This window comes from Mytilus californianus, unplaced genomic scaffold, assembly GCF_021869535.1.
Source record: "Mytilus californianus isolate M0D057914Y unplaced genomic scaffold, xbMytCali1.0.p SCAF_11, whole genome shotgun sequence".
Lineage (NCBI taxonomy): Eukaryota > Metazoa > Mollusca > Bivalvia > Mytilida > Mytilidae > Mytilus > Mytilus californianus.
The window spans coordinates 35,855,522-35,867,856 of NW_026262593.1; the positions used below are offsets into that span (position 1 = coordinate 35,855,522).

At 30.3% G+C, this 12,335-nt stretch overlaps 1 long non-coding RNA gene across 1 annotated transcript; it reads right to left on the bottom strand.

The window, feature by feature from the left end:
- Positions 1 to 5,984: 5,984 nt before the first annotated feature.
- Positions 5,985 to 10,266, bottom strand: LOC127719997 (uncharacterized). Its single transcript, XR_007990575.1, has 4 exons — positions 9,464 to 10,266; positions 8,599 to 8,689; positions 7,807 to 7,839; positions 5,985 to 7,422 (listed from the first exon to the last, which is right to left on the bottom strand). It is a non-coding gene; the product is annotated as an uncharacterized LOC127719997 (long non-coding RNA).
- Positions 10,267 to 12,335: the final 2,069 nt, after the last annotated feature.

Here is a 12,335-nt window from a genome sequence, read left to right on the forward strand (position 1 = left end):
TAGCCACTGTTTTCATAGGTTACATCATTGCTTTAGATTTTTTTTCATTAGTTTTTTTTTATATTGAGCCTTCCTATGCATATCTTTTCGTCACTGTCTTTTCATCTTTTATATCACTTATTGATTTTGAGGATATATCAATATCCAATCTTGGAAAAGGCGCCGATCTTCGGGAAATAACGCCTGTATGCACAGTCGCTTTGTGCATGGTGCCACCTTTGCAAAGACTATCATATATAAGCTTCACAGGCATTTGTCTCGGAAAACAAGTTCCTATATACTTTAATATAATTATGTTATATTAAAGAATATAATGTTAAGTTGTGTTTTTTTTTCAGAGAAAAGTGTCTGAGATAAGCTTCTGTATTAAAAATCCATAACTTGTGAATAAGAGGATAGAAGATATACACACATATGTATAGACTACTTCCATTGTAAGAATAGATGTGTTTGTATTAGCAAGAACACGTTTAGAAAAGAAATGTGATAATGATAAAGTTTTATATAAAATATCTATAATACAGAAAACAATATAAAGGGGAATTGAGGATAACTTATCGATTTCATTGTCCTCGCAGTAAAGCACTTAGTCCGTGCTTGATTGATATAAGGTAAATTACTGGGGAACACGTGTATTTATAATAAAATTTGTTTACGTTAAGCACGTGTGTTTAAATCAAAACATGTTTATGTTTAATTTGATTGAACAAACAGTAAATTTATTACCAGTTTAGGTAATATTAATCATGATAATTTCATGCTAGAATTTAAGAGCTAGATTATACTTATTGTATCATTGTCTAGAATTGTCATTCGAGGTTCGCCTTTCCGACAGTACAGTAACGTTTCTCACCCACCCACCCCTTACTTCAGAGGAAAGTACATATATATGTTATATAGTAAATAGTAAAGATTTTGTTCTTCAGCTTATAGAATACTTTTGTATTGTAAGTTGTGTTTATATGTGATGGCAGCGGTCGATGACAGCAAACTGGACATTTATGTTATATTTGTATTAAAATAAGCTTTCTGTGCTGTCGGGGCGAAGCTGATATCCAAATAACGGTGTTGATTTTTTTCTTTATAAATGAGTTATGTTCGTTTGAAGTATTGAATAAGAACATAATACTATTTGATTAGTTTTAAGTGTTTATGTGGAATTTATCAACACTTACGGTAGACATGGTAGAAAGGATGACCAATTATAGCTTTTGATACTGATTGTATTCTAATTTATTATATAGATTTAACTTCGATGTTCGAAAAGAACTTAACTGCGATCTCATTCGTCACTATTAGTTAAAACCAACCAGATCTTGAGACAAATTAAAATAATTACTGTAACCACAAAAATCATTCAGATGAAGAATTAAACGGAAGGTGCTAAGTTTAACGTACATTATTATGTGATTAATATTCTCTAAAAGTTTCAAATAATTCCATCAAGCTGTTCAGGAAAAGTTACGAATACAAACTTGAGGTGGACAAAAAGACGAACGGACGGACGGACGGACGCATTGAATTTCTATGTTCCGTTGCGCAGGGGACAATAAAAGCGTTACTTATACTCCGAATTTTAGAGCAAGAAACAAACTTCAGGCTTGTGTTAGTACCTGTCGACAAAATAGCCCGGCTACAATGTGATGGTGGTGGTATGACATAAATACCACATGGAAATTCTTAAGAATGACATTATAAATTCTTCTACTTTTCAGGTCCGTGTTTCAAATAGTAAACAATCAAAGCATTACCACATTTCAGCTTAAGACCTCTTCTCCTCATTTGAATGTTTCTACTACGTGTTGGCTGTCTAAACTACACAAAAAAATCCGACAAGTATCGTCCATCTCGGTTCTAGTATGTTCTTCGTGTAAAACAACTGTTTCATTTTTTTAACCAGTTCCCGCACTGCTATTTGCAATGAATTAATATCAATTTTGTAATCAAGCAAATAAAAATAATCGAATTTAACCCGAATAATTCAGTCGTTATATTCCGCTGATCTACGAAGGCTACATTAACGCCTGAACGTCTTCCTCGATAAAGACCGTCAACCGGAAAATTCACACTGCTATGCAATATGGGAATTTTGACTTAAGTTGGCAGCTAAAGAAGGAGGAGTTCCGGATGTTAATTGATGTTAAATGATGTAAACTGATGTTAATTGATGTTAATTAATTATTATCGGATTTGTGTTAATTGAACCAGAGACATATAATACAATTATATGTCTCTGATTGAACACACGTGTTTGGTAAGACAATTACAAGACAGTTGCGCAGACTCATTATCCTGATGGCCACCGATTGGCTCTCTCTCACAGAGAGCAGGCGACGCGGCCAATGATCATAAGGAGTTCAAGCCCTCGTGTGGGAGAAAATCGGACACGGAAAGGGCTTGAATTATTCGAGTTAAATCGAATTAAGTATTTTTGGAGTGTAGAATATGTGCTTGTGATGGCCCTTTCAATTGGGGTTGACAGTTATGACTGTTCGACTCTCTACACTACACTACACTACCACAAAATCTTACAAAATGAAACACATTTTATGGACATCCTTGGTGAAGAACATTTAAGTTAAGATATTTTGGTTAAGCATGTTTTAGTCCATTTCCCTATATAGTCTGTGTAAAATATTTTTCAGATATACAATTGTATTTGCCTACCTACTACTTGTATATTGTATCTGTAAGTTTACAGGAAACTTTTTTCTTTCTTGAAATAACATAAACCTCATCTTCATTCACAGACAAGATCAATGACTTGCTTTTTAATGCTTCAAATTTTTGTCATTGAGAATCAATTTTGAATAGCATGTCATAACCTATGTCAATTTTTTTTAAATTCTAGGACACATTTGTTTTCTTAAAGTTGTAATTTAGCAAAAACTAAGTTTTTTACCGCAATTTTTGTCCAAATTTTACAAAAACTCAAAATGAACTTACCGGTATCTTTTCTATGTAACTATTAAGACTGCAGTGCATAAAAATTTTGAAATCTGTTACAAGTGGAATCTTGACTTATTGTAAGACATAGAAGTGCTTACAGACAGTCAAAGGCACAGCATTAATATATGGTTTTTAATAAGAATAACTCTTCTTTCACATATTTAACTAGAAAACTTTAAACTTTTGAACAAGGTAAAAATTCTAAAGTCATTGAAGCATGTATAATAAGGTCACAGGTACCTCATATTGACCCCACAGTTAACATGTATGCAAACGGTATGCCAAATATTACTATGAATAGTCAAGTATAAATATTTCATGAAAATATGATCAGAAAAAATGCACTTGCACAACATAAAAATTTCAAAGTCACTGAATCAAGACAAAGGAAATTGAACCTGGTATGCTCTCTGAAAATGAAGCATACTTTCAGGGTTCAAGCACCTCACAACAATATAACAGTCTCTGCAGGATGATAACAGGAGCCTCTTTTCCCCTAAAACTGATGCACATGGCTAGAATTTGAAACAGTATGCCAACAGCTTCATATTAATAGTAAATCAGGACTTTATTATTTGCCTTCAAATTACTTTTCTATACCTTGTTAAATAACATTTTGAAGTCCATTTTCCATGAAAAAAAAATCATTTTTGTTAAGTTATTTAGCTGATTTCAGTTTTTCACATTTTCAAATGTTGCTGGATTTTGTAATAATAAAATGATACTTTTGACCAGGTTCAATTTCCTTTGTCTTGATTCAGTGACTTTGAAATTTTTATGTTGTGCAAGTGCATTTTTTCTGATCATATTTTCATGAAATATTCAATACTGCCCATGAAACAAATTCTAGTGAACTTCCTCTTAACAGATGTAAAATATACAGAGACAGACTTAGGGGGACCAAGCCTCACTTATAAGAGTTACAGATATGATAAATGCATTTTTGCGCCTGTCCCAAGTCAGGAGCCTCTGGCCTTTGTTAGTCTTGTATGTTTTTTAATTTTAGTTCATTTATATGTTTTGGAGTTTAGTATGACATCCATTTTCACTGAACTAGTACACATTTTTATTTAGGGGCCAGCTGAGGACCACCTCCGGGTGCGAGATTTTCTCGCTGCGTTGAAGACCCATTTGTGGCCTTCGGCTGTTGTCTGCTCTTTGGCAGGGTTGTTGTCTCTTTGACATATTCCCCATTTCCATTCTCAATTTTATAGACTTTTTACAAGTACCAGTTTAAACAGTAACTAGCCACCCCCCCCTTTTTTTTCAAAATCCTGGATCTGTAACTGATAGACAAGAATGATTTTGCTTTGAAATAAAAACTAAAATTCCAAATCATATAAATTGTATCTGAAAACAGCTCCACCGGTTTCAAAAGTATCATTTTATTATTACAAAATCCAGCAACATTTGAAAATGTGAAAAACTGAAATCAGCTAAATAACTTAACAAAAATGAATATTTATGTTTCATCAGTTATACAGAACTCATAAATTTTAGAAAATGTTTAGTATCTCAAGATTAATCTTTAGAAATGTTACTTCAAATCCAATCTGGATTTTAATTCTCTCTTTACATGTGACCCGAACAGTGGCAGATCCAAGGGTTCAAATTGCAGTCAATTTTTTTTGACTGAAAAATAAACCTTTCATGCACCATCTTGATATAAAATAAGTAGATATGGTTTAATTGCCAATTAGACAACTTTATCCACAAGAGACCAAATGACAAAGATATTATCAACTACAGATCACTGTATGACCGTCAACAATGAGCAGAATCCATACAATATAAGTTATATAAGCCTTACATAACAAAACATGATACAATTTAAACAAGGAAACCAATGGCCTGATTTATGTACAAAATAACGAATGAAAAACAAATATGGACATCAACAAACGACAATCACTGAATAACAGGGTCCTGATTTGAGTCCATATCTATAGTCTGGCATTCAACAAGTTAACCTCAAAATCTACAGGGATCACCATATTCTGAAATATCACTGACAGGATCACTATACCCTAAAATTTTATACTCCAAGTTAACCAGTCTTTCTTCTTACTACTAAATGATGTTTACTCAGCAGATAAGCAGCAAATACCAGTGTTTAAGTCTTTGGTGGTCTGACCCAGCCAGGTATTTAAACTCAAAACTCTTACACTCAACTCAAGATAACTGAAACAAACTTATAATCTTTCAATCAGTTTAATTGAGGTCTGGAGCTGGCATGTCAGTAACTGCTAGTAGTCTGTTGTTATTTATGCATTATTGTCATTTTGTTTATTTTCTTTTGTTTCCTATTCTGACATCGGACTCGGACTTCTCTAAAACTGAGTTTTACTGTGCGTACTGTTGTACGTTTGTTTTTTCTACATTGGCTAGAGGTATAGGGGGAGGGTTGAGATCTCAAAAAACATGTTTAGCCCTGCCGCATTTTTGCGCCTGTCCCAAGTCAGGAGCCTCTGGCCTTTGTTAAGTCTTGTATCATTGTTAATTTTAGTTTCTTGTGTATAATTTGGAATTTAGTATGACGTCCATTATCACTGAACTAGTATACATATTTGTTTAGGGGCAAGCTGAAGGACGCCTCCGGGTGCGGGAGTTTCTCGCTGCATTGAAGACCCATTGGTGGCCTTCGGCTGTTGTCTACTCTATGGTTGGGTTGTTGTCTGTTTGACACATTCCCCATTTCCATTCTCAATTTTATTATATCTTCGAACAGGGACTAAAGATGTTTTATTCATGTTTCTACTGTAACAAAACAAAAACAGTTTATAGCAATTGTTATTTATTAAAACGAGACGAGATTAATGTAGCAATTAACTTATACTACTACTTAAGACATAAGAATATGACAAAATTGAAAAACATGCACCCTGTCTTAAAAAACCCTAATGCATTGTAGGGAAAAAGCATGGGTGTTAACTTCTTACAGAAATTTCAACTTGACAATTGTCATAAACTAACCAACAGGGAAATTAGTTTAATGTAATTCTACTTGAAAACAGTAAAACACATAATATTTTACATTTTTTGTGACTATTAAATTTAAATGAATCAGAAACATAAAATAAAGGTGACATGACCCATTATTCTGTAGTCATTATATTTGGGAGGACACAAAATTGGGAAGGGGCTTATAATTATAATATCAGATGCATTTTTGTAGATGATGACTTGTAAATAAAATTTAAAATCCCCAGATCAGACCAAACCACTTAATGCATTATCTAGGCCTGACTGTTTACAAGCTTATTTTTTTACAGAGCTCTAAATAATACTTTTCATCTTACATTATATACATCTGATATAACATATCTAACAAAAAATATATAATAAAAGAACTAATATATTCTAAATTATTGGCCTTCCATGCAGTGACAGAACTAACCAGTATAAAGAGAAAAGCAGGGGTAGTCCCTCCCCTTACCCCTAATTTTCAGCCTGCTAGTTTCTCTATTCATTACAATGGACGCTCATTTAGTCACAAAGGCACTAAAGCAATTCTGTAATAAAAAAAATAACAAAACATTTTATACACAAAAAAATATCAGATGCATCTAAAAAAAAAAATGCCAGTGAAAATATACCTAAAAATAGTAACCCACATATTATACCACCCAACTATTATCTAGAACTCTGTTTACAATTATTAGTCTTTTTTTTTTTTTTTCTTCTTTTCTTTTTTTTTTTTTTTTTTACAGAGCTCTAAATAACAACTCTCTTAACAAAATGTATACATCTGATATGTACAATATTTGTACAAAACCTTTACCAAGCGAACTAACCATTATGAAAAGATAAGCAGGGGTATTCCCTCCCCTTACCCCTTAATCTCTGCCTGCCAGTCTTCCCATTCATCACAACTGGTGTTCCTGTTAAAAAGTTTACAAAAACACTTATAAAAAAAGTGTTGTACATCTAGATTGAACATATTTGTGATGATAACTATAATGATTATTCTACACTTGCAGTCCTGCCATTTTGAATTTTGTACTATACTGAATACTTAAGTTAACCTTCTACAATACAAGACAATATAAATGAATACAATCTTAAGCTCATAAAATTAGCTACTTTTCCCTTCTTCCCTGTTTGTCCTTTCATAGAAAATGAAAGGTTTTATTATTTAAATATTAAAAAAAAATTACTTGTATATTGCCTAACGAAAATATACAAAGTTTTACTTACTTTTTATACATATATATAGTCACATTTAAATTTTTTGCATATTAATAACAAATGAACTGAAATGTATTCAGTAGTGCCACATGAAATTGTACAAAATTCAAATAAATAAGATATTACATTTTTTCTTCATTCCACTCTCTCTCTCTCTCTCTATTTGATTTAAACATAATTGTTATACTACAAATATTTTTTGTAAATAATTGTTTCCAAGTTCCTCCATCAACAAAATTCATTCTTCTGCATCAGTTGATTAGTAAATTTTGAAGCACAATTTATCTACAAATAGAAAACAAAATGTTACTTAAAACATGAAAATTTAAATTCACAAAATAATAATATGTTTGATGTGTCCAACACTATAACTTATCCATGCATGGCGTTACCAAATAAAACACAGAGGCCTTACAAATGTTTCAAAAGAAGTTATTTTGTTTTGGTTTTAGTAAATTGACTTTTATAAAACTAATCTTTTGTTAAAATATTTGAAATAGCTCTCTCTGCAATAAAAGCCTTTTTTGTGTTGATGTGGTGTAAAGTAATCACCAATCAATCAATCAATCAACCATAAGCAGTCAATGAATTTATTAAATCTAAAAGCATCTCATGTACTCATTATTTATGCATCAAATTTATTAGTGTTAATATGAATACTATACTAACCTGAAGGTCTCCATCATCATCATATTGTATAAGCTGAAAAAGGCAGTCAAAATTAAAGAAAAGGCTTCAAAATAAATATTAGATAAAATAACTTTTATGAAATGAACTATACAACCTCTATAGCGTCTTTGAGGTTTTTGTCATTGGGTTGCTGTCATATTGATGTATACTAATCATCTCTCTATTACTAACACAATAAATTGTCATTGTTTTCACTCAAAAAATATGTAGATGTGGTATAATTGCACAAGTAAGACAATTATCCATTATATTCAAATGACAAAGATGTGAACAATTGTATATACGTTCAAATTAAGAATCCTTATGTCATGTGTTTCTATTTTTACTTCCTTAAAATTATCTAACAAACTTAAAATAGTATCAATGTTTGCTGTCAAAACCTGCTTAAGTAACTATCAATGTTTGCTGTCAAAACCTGCTTAAGTATCAATGTTTGCTGTCAAAACATGCTAGTATCAATGAATGCTGTCAAAATTTGCTAATATCAATATTTGTTGTCAAAATATGCTAATATCAATATTTGTTGTCAAAACTTGCTAGTATCAATTATTTGTTGTCAAAATTTGCTAGTATCAATATTTGTTGTCAAAACTTGCTAGTATCAATGTTAATCAAAATTTCAAACTTTAAACAAACTTGGTCAAGACAGAAACCAAAACAGTATGAAGGATAGACAGCCAATACCAACACTTAAGATATCAATTGTAACAAGAGCAATAAACTAGATCAATTTTTTATCATTAATATGATTACATGTATTAACTAAATTACCTTAAAGTTGATAATATATTACTTCCAAGTCCTACTTTCCTTAGATCTTATGTCAATAGATCATTTACATGTCTTGAAATTTCTTTGATATCTGAAAAAAAAGATGATTCTATTCTGCAGTTTCAGTAAAAAATTCTCATATATGAAATAAGTCATTCATCATTTTATCCTAGCAGTAAATACATATCTTATCAGGTTTATAATTTCTTCTTAATTTACCAGGCTGATGTTCGAGTACAGTACTAGTATAGATTTTCTACTATTTACTTTATGCATGTAACAGTTTATATTTGTTTTTTATTTATTGTTTTGTACATAAACCAGCCGTTAGTTTTCTCATTTGATTGTCTTACATTTGTCATTTAGGAGTCTTTTATAGCTTGCTATAGAGATGGGTGTTGCTCATTGTTGAAGGCTGTGTGGTGACCATTAGTTAATAACCTTCTACATCATTTGAAGTCTCTGGTGGAGTTGTCTCATTGGCAATCATACCACATTTATTGAGTAATTTTGTCACATTGGAATAGGAACTGCTAACACCAGGTGACAAGACCTTCCTTTTCTTTTCCCAGCACTTAAGGTAACCCTCCATTTAGTCGGGTTCATGTTACTCAAACATGTTTTCTGGATATATTTTTGGGATTGCTCCTTTAGAAAATGTCTCCATATTTTCTATACTAAAAACGAAATCAATGTATACTTTCGGTGCCCTGTGTATAATTTAATGTTGTGGAATTAAGAATAGTGCTAGACATCTAAATGAACACACAAAAAATCCATTAGGCTTATATGAAACTAGGACATTAATAATAGTCCGAGTATGAAATGACTAAACATCTACAACATGTAGTTTGTGTAAAATTACCTTGTCTTTTGCATGTAACTGAGCTTCAGACCTGGTTGTGATGTGAATCTGGGGGATTTATCAGTATAATATCCCACTAGCACTGTCCATCCACATGAATACTGGTCACATCATTATAAAAGTTCATCATTCACTTTACTGGTTTACAGTTGATTTAGTCTATTCCTGTTAGTTCTATTATTTGAATATTTTATTGCACTGTCTCCACACTATGTCCTCGTACAATTTGTCCATTTAAGTCAATACATTTAAATCTAGTCAATTACTAGAAAAGTCCATTTACACTGTAGTAATTATCTAATTAAATCCAGAGCTATTAAATTTTTCTCAATTCTATATCTCAAATCTTTTATGTGCAGTTTATTTCACAATTTTCCAAATTATCTCCAAACTGGTTTAAAAAGGAGGGATTTTATTTTTCGTATTTGAGATTTAAACTGCAAGCTTTTTTCAACATATTTATTAAGAAAATAATAATTTAAAATTGAAATTTAGTAAAAGAAAAGGTTATTTTATTCATAAATTGCTGAATATGTTTATGATCAGCCATTTGGGAGCTTGCAAAGCTTTAACATAAAAAAGATTTACGTAAAATATTACTCTTTCAGCATGGTAGCTAACTTTGGTCTCTGGTGTATAGTTGTCTCATTGGTAATCATTCTACATCTCATTTTTATATTAATGGGGGATCTTATATTAAGCATTTAAATGTATAAATCAATGATCACTTATATTATGAATTTGGAGGAAATACTTTTTTGCAGATATTTAGTTTTTAAATATTCTATAAATTCATAACATTGAAAATTCATTGTAAAATAATTTGATAATCATTGCATTCCAAATACAAGATATATATTAAAGATTCATAAGAATAGATTTGATAATTTGTTTGAATAAAGTTTCTGTTTTCATTTTCATATTTCAATATATGATTATCTCCTCCTGAATTGGAACAATCTTGATAAAATATTTATTTTAATTCTTTAAGTCTTCAATTCTGGGATTATCTCCCCTTGAATTGGAACAATTTTGATAAAATGTGTTTTTTAATAAATTAGAAGTCTTCAAATTCTGTAATTATCTCCCCCTGAATTGATATAATAGTGTTTCTTAATTCATTAAGTTTTCAATTTTGTGATTATCTCCCCCCGAATTGGAACACCTTTTAATAAAATGTGTGTTTTTAATTCATTAAGAAATCTTCAATTCTGGTGTACTATCTTCAATACCAAGAGACAACGTCAATATTATTTATTATCCTTTGCTTAATCTTAAATGAAAATTATATGGGTATTTTTCAATTTGACAGCAACTAAACAACACAAATAAACGACTTCAAGAAGCCAACATACAATACAGTCTTCAAAGATACGTACATGTATCAATACCATATTTAAGTTTTAAAACTAAAAAAAGTTGCATTTTTTACCATTTGTTTTTAACATAACTTTTATCTATTTAGTAAGGACATGATACTTAATTTAACCATAATTAATAAATTATATATGGTTTGAAACCAAAAACTCTTGTCAATACATTTAAAACTGGTCAATACTAGAAAAATCCACATCCACTGTAGTTTTTGTCTTAATTAAATCAAGAGCTATTAATCTTTCCTCGATTCTACATCCGCATTCCTAAACATGCAGTTTTATTTCAGAATTTGCCAAATTAATTCTAAAGTAGTTTTAAAGGTGTGTTTTTTTTTAAATTTGAATTTGAGATTTATTGCAAGTTTTTTTTCAACATATTTAAAAAAAAAAAATTATTTAAAATAGAAATTTAGTAAAAGAGAGGGTTATTTTATTAATAATTTGCTGAATATGTTTACTATCAGCTGTTTGGGAGCTTGTTATAAAGCTTTTACATAAAAGATTTACCTAAAAAATTTCTCTTTTAGCATGGTAGCTATTACTTTGGTCTGCAGTGGATATCTGTCTCATTGGCAATCATTCTACAACTCATTTTTATACTAATGGGAAATCTTAAACTCAGCGTCTAAATGGGTGTTTCATTGATCACTTATATAATGAATTTGGGGGGAAATGCCTTTTGCAGAATTTTAGTTTTTTAAATATTCTATAAATTCATAACATTAAAAATTCATTGTAAAATAACTTGATAATGATTGCATCTAAATACATGATATAAATATTGCAATTTTAAAGATTCACAATAATGAATTGATAATTTGTGTGAATAAAGTTTCTGTTTTCATTTTCATATTTCAATGATTATCTCCCCCTGAATTGGAAAAATCTGGATGAAATGTTTTTTAATTCATTAGAAGACTTCAGTTCTGTGATTATCTCCCCCTGAATTGGAAAAATTTTGATGAAATGTTTTTTAATTCATTAGAAGTCTTCAGTTCTGTGATTATCTCCCCCTGAATTGGAACAATTTTGATAAAATGTCTTTTTAAATGAATTTACAAGTCCTCAATTCTGGTGTTCTATCTTCAATACTGAGAGATCATGCTTGCTTAAGAAAATAATATTTCTCAAAAATTTGCAAATCTAAAAATACTATAATGAAACTAATAATGATCGACTGCTTTCATTGTACATGTGCAGATAAAATGTCAAAATGTACCTAAATGATTAGTTTAAAAAGGTTTCAGGACTAATTATGCCTAAAAGCAAGATCTTTTTTTGTAAATTTAATTTGATTTCTAAAATGTACAAACAAATTTTGTGTGAAAAAAAAATTCTGACTAAATATGCTTAAATGTTAACAAAAAAATATTTGTTAAACTTTGCATTTGATTTCTAAAGTGTATCAAAATGTTGTGTGTCAACATATTTCTGATGAAAAAAGTCTAAATGTAAAAATTAAAAAAATTATTGTATTCTCATTTCTTTTAAAGTTA